This window comes from Solanum pennellii, chromosome 5, assembly GCF_001406875.1.
Source record: "Solanum pennellii chromosome 5, SPENNV200".
Classification (NCBI taxonomy): Eukaryota; Viridiplantae; Streptophyta; class Magnoliopsida; order Solanales; family Solanaceae; genus Solanum; species Solanum pennellii.
In genome coordinates this window covers 15632092-15638973 of record NC_028641.1, presented here as the reverse complement: position 1 = coordinate 15638973, position 6882 = coordinate 15632092, and the positions used below count along the sequence as shown (strand labels likewise).

The window sequence follows — 6882 nt, the reverse complement described above, 5'->3', positions numbered from 1 at the left end:
TCGACAAATACATTGAAATTTTGGCTAATGGTACATTTGGACCACTCTATGAACTCATCGACGAAGTGCCGCACGAAAGGGGGCCGTAGTCGTCGACTCACAAACAAACCGTTGGTCGAGATCTTGTCTATGAGGTCTGATTTTCTGCACGTTTTAAGTTAGTTCCAATTAATTAATTGAGTGGTTAGGTCATTAGTTGGGGGTTAAGGGGTGTTTAATTAAGTTAATTAAAACCCCATATAAAGACCCGAACCCTATTAAACTAATCTAAGCTCTCATAACTCACAAACCCAAACTCTCTTCTTTCTCTCTCTAGTGAAGAACTCCACTGAAGACAAATCTAGGGGAGGGTTTGAGGGATGAAAAGAGTCATGTTACACCATCAATCATCATCAATTAGCAAGGTATGGGGTCTCTTTAACTTTTGAGCCTGTTTCCTCAAAGGGTTCCATAAAATTGATTTCAAAAGTTGGGTTTTCAAGTGGATCTTTTCTAATCTCAAAATTTATGTTATTAATTAATTTTTTTATGATTTCTTTTGAATAATATGAATATTTTAACATTTATTTTAACTTATATATGATATATCTTTATGGTTTTGTCTAGTTTGTAGAAGATGACCTTTACCCCTTAACCCTAGGTTATGATCTTGATATAAATTATGTTATATTGGTTCAATTGACTTTGTTATTGGTTGAATTACTACTAGATGATGTTTTAATAATAATCATGAATTATTTAGGGTGATTTATATTCCTTTCATGCTAGTTCTTGAGAAGTTATCTAGGTTATGAACTATGTTGTGAGTTTTACCTGAGTATCTTGTCTTAGGCTATGAACTAGTATTGAATTGTGATAAAATGATTCTTCTACCTTGTTATCATTGTGGTGATTGAATTGTTATGATTTTATATCCTAAATGGGTTTAATTACGGTTTGATGGTAAGACCTTGATGATGAATTATGAAGGAGACTTGGTATGTCTTGTAATCCCCATTCTTTACTTCAATTGTGGATAAATTGTATGATGTTGAATTAAAATGTCTTTACTATGGTTGTGCGGTGTTTTCTAAGATATATATGTTATTAGGAAGGTGTATTATTTACCAATGTACTTTAACATGAAGTGATATCTAAATGGGCTAACCTCACCTATGTTAATTGTAATGAATGTACAATACTCATGTAATTCTTATTGAGTTATGATGATGATGATGGTGTTTATACAAGTGTAAGTCCATATGACCTATATTAATGTATGATGATTAATAAAGACATTAAAAACATTTCAAAAGCGACTTAGCGAGCACCAAGTGAACTTGAGATTGAGAGGTGTTGACTTTCCATAAAGAAATATTAACCCTATATTTCCACATGAGGTGATGACACCCCTAAGAGGGATATTCACCCATTGGATTACCATGAGAGGAGGGCCCAATTGCCAAGTGGTATGTGGAGGGAATAAATGTATCTCTTAGTTCTTGAACTATGTTGCTCCCATAGCAAGACTAGCTAGTGATCCAACTAAAAAGCTATGTTTATGTTTGGTTTTACTTTGGCTGCTAGACCACCTTCCTTTGGTATAAGGTTTTACAACACCGGATGTATGGGCTAGGACCAATTTGATATACTCTTATTATATGATTATGATATGAGACGACTATTTTGAGACTATGTTATATTTTATATATCTATGTGCAACAAAAGTATAAGACTAAGTAATCTTCCCATATGAAGGGTCTATGTATACTCGATATATATACTATTTGTATGTAGATGTCTATGCAAACCTCTAATTGGAAGTAATGAAAATTTTTAAATTTCTGCTAAATTTTACTGATAATACAATTTAAGAGGCTAGTCTTAGTCCTTAAAGAGGATCATGACGCCGTTATGTTTAGGGGTTATTCCAGAATGTGAAAATCTTTGTATCAGAGCATGAGGTTGAATATCTTTGAGTATATGACTCTCCCAACAACGTCTATATAGGTTTGTATTAATAATTTTTAAGCGCGCCACACATATGAATAGGACTCTATGTGATGCTTAGGAAACTCTCACTTTCAAAGAAGTCAAATATCATGCCTCTAGAGTGTTAACTCTATGTGCTTTTAGCATCTTATCCTTTCATTGTGATTATAGGCAATGAATACTGTAAGTAATGTGACACAAATACTAGAAAAAGAGATTGCCAATGTGGGAGTTCCTCTTCATGAAGACGAACTAATGATGACCAAGCTCTAGTCAATCCTCCTTCTTTGACGGATGAGGCCATAATGGCTGCTCTTTTTCAATGTCCCAAGAAATTACTACCCAAGCACAAGTTGAAACTACTCTAGCACAATCCATGACGACCCAAGGTAATCAGGAGGTTGTACTCGGGCAAACCAACAAGTTGCTACCATGGCCTCTCATCTAAGGGAATTAACTAGGATGAATCCTCCTACTTTCTATGCATCCAAAGTTAAAGAAGACCCCTATGAATTCATTGATGAAATCTACAAGATACTATATGATATGGGGTTTTCTACTAGTGAGAAGGCAGAGTTAGACACTTACAAATTCAAAGTTGTGGCCCAAACTTCGTATGTTGAATAGAGGGACAATAGGTCGTTAACGGGTGGACCAGTGACTTGGGAAGTGTTCAAGAAGGAATTTCTTGATTAGTTTTTTCCTAAGGAGAAGAGGGAAACCAAGGTGGTGGGGTCATCAACATTCGCCAAGGAGGTATGATTGTTCTTGAATACTCTTTAAAATTCAATAAATTTTCAAAATATGTTCCTTCTTAGGTTTCAAATCCTAGGGATTAAATGAACCACTTTGTGAAGGGAGTGTCGGATGACTTGCAAGAAGAGTGTCATTCGGCTATGATACATAAAAATATGACCATTTATCGTCTCATTGATCATGCTTAACGCGTGGAAGAGGCAAGGGTTAAGAGAAAGAGTAGAGATGCTAAGAGGAATTTTTTTTGAAGGTGGTTCTTCTAAGAGTGAGCTTGAGATTCAAGAAAAGTCTAAGTTCAAGAAGAGGGTGTCCAATCAAGATCCTTCAATGTTTTCTAAGGATCATGATGATAGGGTGTCTAACTCTAAGCCTAAAAACGGAAGAGAGACTAGTTCACAGAACAAGAAGCCAACTTGTGCCAAGTGTTGAAAGGGTCATCTTCGTGAATGTCTAGTTTGAACGGGAATTGTCTTTGGTTGTGGAAAGAATGGATACAAGGTTTAGGATTGCCCTAATGGGAAGGGACAATACAAGGGTTGTGGTCAAACTCAAGCAAGTGGTTCAATTGAGTCTCCAAAAAAGAACTGCTTTTATGCTCTCCACTGTAGAGGTGAGCAAGAGACTTCTCCCGATGTGGTGACCGGTATGTTGAAATTCATTTCCATTGATGTATGTGCTTTACTTGATCCGGTTGCTACAATATCTTTTGTTTATCCATTGATAGATAAGAAATTTGATACCTTACCTGGCATTCTAAATGAACCTTTTATGATGTCTACCGTAGTGGGTTAGTCGGTGTTTCAAAGAGAGTGTATAAAAGTTGTCCTATAATGTTGGCCAATAGAGTTATTTATGTTGAACTACTAGAACTTGATATGTTTGGTTTTGATGTCATATTGGTTATGGATTGGTTGCATGATTGCTTTACCTCTATCAATTGTGGAACGAGGTAGTGAAGTTTATTTCCAAGTGAGCCTGTTTTATAGTGGATGGGGGGAAACTCTATTCCTAGAGGTCGTATAATTTCTTATTTGAAAGCTTGTAAAATGATCTCAAAAGGGTTTTTATACCATATTGTAAGAGTCATATATTTAGACTTAGACATTCCTCCCATTGACTCGGTCCCCAAACTAAAAAAATTTCAAGAGGTCTTTCCTAATAATATTCCCAGTATTTCTCCCAAACAGGAAATTGATTTTCCTATCAACTTGTTACCGATACAAATCCCATTTCAATTCCTCCTTATCGGAAGGCTCTGGACGAATTTAAAGGGTTGAAGGCTCAACTCAAGGATTTCCTAGACAACGGTTTCACCTGACATAATATTTCTCCATGGGGTGCTCCAATATTGTTTGTGAAAAAAAAGATTAGTCCCTTAGAATGCGCATTGATTAGTGCCAACTCAACAAAGTCACTATTAAGAATAAGTATCCTCTCCCTCGGATTGATGAGTTGTGTGATTGACTGCAATGAGCAAGCTACTTTTGTAAGATTGACTTGAGGTCAGGGTATCACAAACTTAGTGTCGGAGGTGAGGATATACCAAAGACGACATTTCCGACTAGATATGGTCACTATGAATTCTTAGTAATATCTTTTTGTCTCACTAATGCCCCGACGATGTTTAGGGATCTCGTGAATAGGGTGTCTCAAAGTTACATAGATTCAATTTTCATTGTCTTCATTGACGACGTCTTGGTATGCTAAAAAAATGAGGTTTATCACATGAACAATTTAAGGGTGGTGTTACAAGTGCCTAATGAGAATCAATTATTTTCCAAGTTTAGCAAGTGTGAATTTTGGTTGAGGTTGGTGGCATTTCTTGGTCATATCATATCTAGTGAGGGAGTTGAGGATGATCCAAGGAAAACCTAGGCGGTGAAAAATTGGCATAAACCATTGAATCCAACCGACATTAGGAGTTTCGTGGGTCTAGCAGCTTATTATCGCTGGTTTGTGGATGGTTTTGCGTCTATTACATCTCCATTAAGAACATTGACGAGTAAGAAATTTTATTAGTTTGAGGTATGTGAAAAGAGCTTCCAAATCTTAAAACATAGGCTTACTTTCGCTCCGATGTTGACTTTAACGGAGGGTAAAAGGGATTCATTGTGTATTGTGACGCATCCTGAGTTGGTTTTGGGTGTGTGCTTATGCAACATGGGAAAGTGGTAGCCTCTGCTTCTGCACAACTTAAGGTGCAATTAGAGAAACTATCGAACTTATGATCTTGAGTTAGAGACCATGGTAGTTGCCTTGAAAATATGGAGGCATTACTTGTATGGTGTCCATATTGATGTGCATATCGACCACAAGAGTCTATAATATGTGTTTACTCAAAAGGAGTTCAATCTTCGACATATACGGTGGTTGGAATTGTTGAAAGATTACGAACTGAGTGTTCTCTCACTACACCATTTTAGGCCTACGACCACACTTATTCTGGACTACACTTGTAAAGTGTTGCCTAAAGTAGTTTTGGGAACGCTTTTAAAGCGTAGCCAAAATTTTTAACTTTTAGCTACAATAATTTTGGCAACACTTCAAAAGTGTACTCTATAATAACATAAGATACACTTCATAAGTGTTGTTAAAATATGATATAATTGGCAACACCTATTTACATATATGACCACACTTCTAAAATGTCCTAGTTTTATCATTGAAAAAACAATACTTTATAAGTGTTGCCTTAATATTTTTCACTCAAATATTATATTCCCTCCAATATTTTTAACACTCCCTCCCATTTTTATTGGCCAAAAAAAATAAACATTAATAAATGACCAAACATTAACTTTTTCACTTCACTTTACTCTTTCACTGCACTTTCTTCGTTCAGCTTTCCTCCTTCACATTTCCATCCAGATTTTCGATGAACCAAAGAGATGATGAACCAAGCTGAAGAGAGGTGAAGATAGCTGAAGAACCGATTCTCCTTTCTGATACACGCTGAAGAGTTGAGTTGAAGAGTTGCAGTCATCAAAGAACTCATATCTCAAGTCGTCTTCTCCAAATAACAATTTTTTGAAGAGCAAGTACGATTCTCTTTTCCTATACGTATTTCGTCAAGTGTTAGTTCTAAAGCAGTCTTCTTGTTAGCTGAAGTGTTTGCTTTTTTGTTTTGTGTTTAAAAGGAATGAATATTTTTGGGTTGTTGGCAAGATGATGAATTGAAGCTAATTAGTCTCTCTGTCACACTTTTCTCTCAAGTTTCTCACTGAAGAACACAATTTCAAACAGATTTTGTTGGAGTAGGTTTTATCAGGTAAGAAATTTCATTCTGAAAGTCTAAATTTTAGCTTTATTGTTTTGATATTCTTGTGTTTTTATACGATTTTTGGGAGTGTGACTTGTATTTTAGCTTCATAAGTTGATTTTTGGGAGTGTAGCTCGTATTTTAGCCTCCATATATAAACCTCTTTTTTCACTGTTAGTGATGGAAAAAAGTTGTCATTTAGTTGAGCAAAAACATTTAGAGCAGCTAAAGAAAATAGTTAAAATATATATATAGAAACACATTCAAGGCAGGGAGAGTCAAGTGGCGATAAGAGTATCACATTTTCTAATTCGTTTCGCGTATCAGTTTTCCCAATCTATGTTCGAGTTCGTGATTCTGCCCGGAATTCTCATCCGTTGTTAGTGTTCAAGTTTGTTGGTGAAGATCGTTTCCCTGCTCGTCCCATTCCAGTTCACTGCCTGAAGAAAGGTAATGTTGTATTTTCCTCACAGTTTCCGGTGCATATTAAATCTATCCTTCACTTGTGTGATTACATTGTGTATTTGTTGTATCCCCAGACCTCACTCGAAGATTTAAAGGACGGAAGCTGAAGAACTGATTTCATCAAGTAAGTACAAATTTACACTTACAAATTTACAAATTTCATCAGTCGTTTTGGCCATAAGTATAGATAGTAACTCTCTTTGCTGGAAATCTGTCAAAACGCGGCTGGGTCGACGGACCTTACGACGGGACGTCGTGGTCACGACGAGCTGTCGTGGACCTCGCGACAGGCCGCCGTGGACCTCGCGACGGGCCGTCGTAGTCATGAGAGGCCATCGTGGTCATGACGGGCCGTGGTCATGACGGGCTGTCGTGGTCATGACGGGCCGTCGTGGTCATCCGTCGTGGTCATGACGGGCCGTCGTGGACTC

General features: G+C 36.9%; 1 long non-coding RNA gene across 3 annotated transcripts; it reads left to right on the top strand.

Annotated features, from left to right (window-relative positions):
* Nucleotides 1-5433: 5433 nt before the first annotated feature.
* LOC107019857 lies at nt 5434-6401 on the top strand. Of its 3 annotated transcripts, none has more exons than XR_001456769.2 (3): nt 5434-5765; nt 5865-5995; nt 6314-6401. It is a non-coding gene; the product is annotated as an uncharacterized LOC107019857 (long non-coding RNA). The 3 variants fall into 3 exon arrangements; XR_001456770.2 differs by having other exon boundaries at nt 6371-6389; XR_001456771.2 differs by lacking the exon at nt 6314-6401 and adding an exon at nt 6242-6260.
* The last annotated feature ends 481 nt before the right edge of the window (nt 6402-6882 follow it).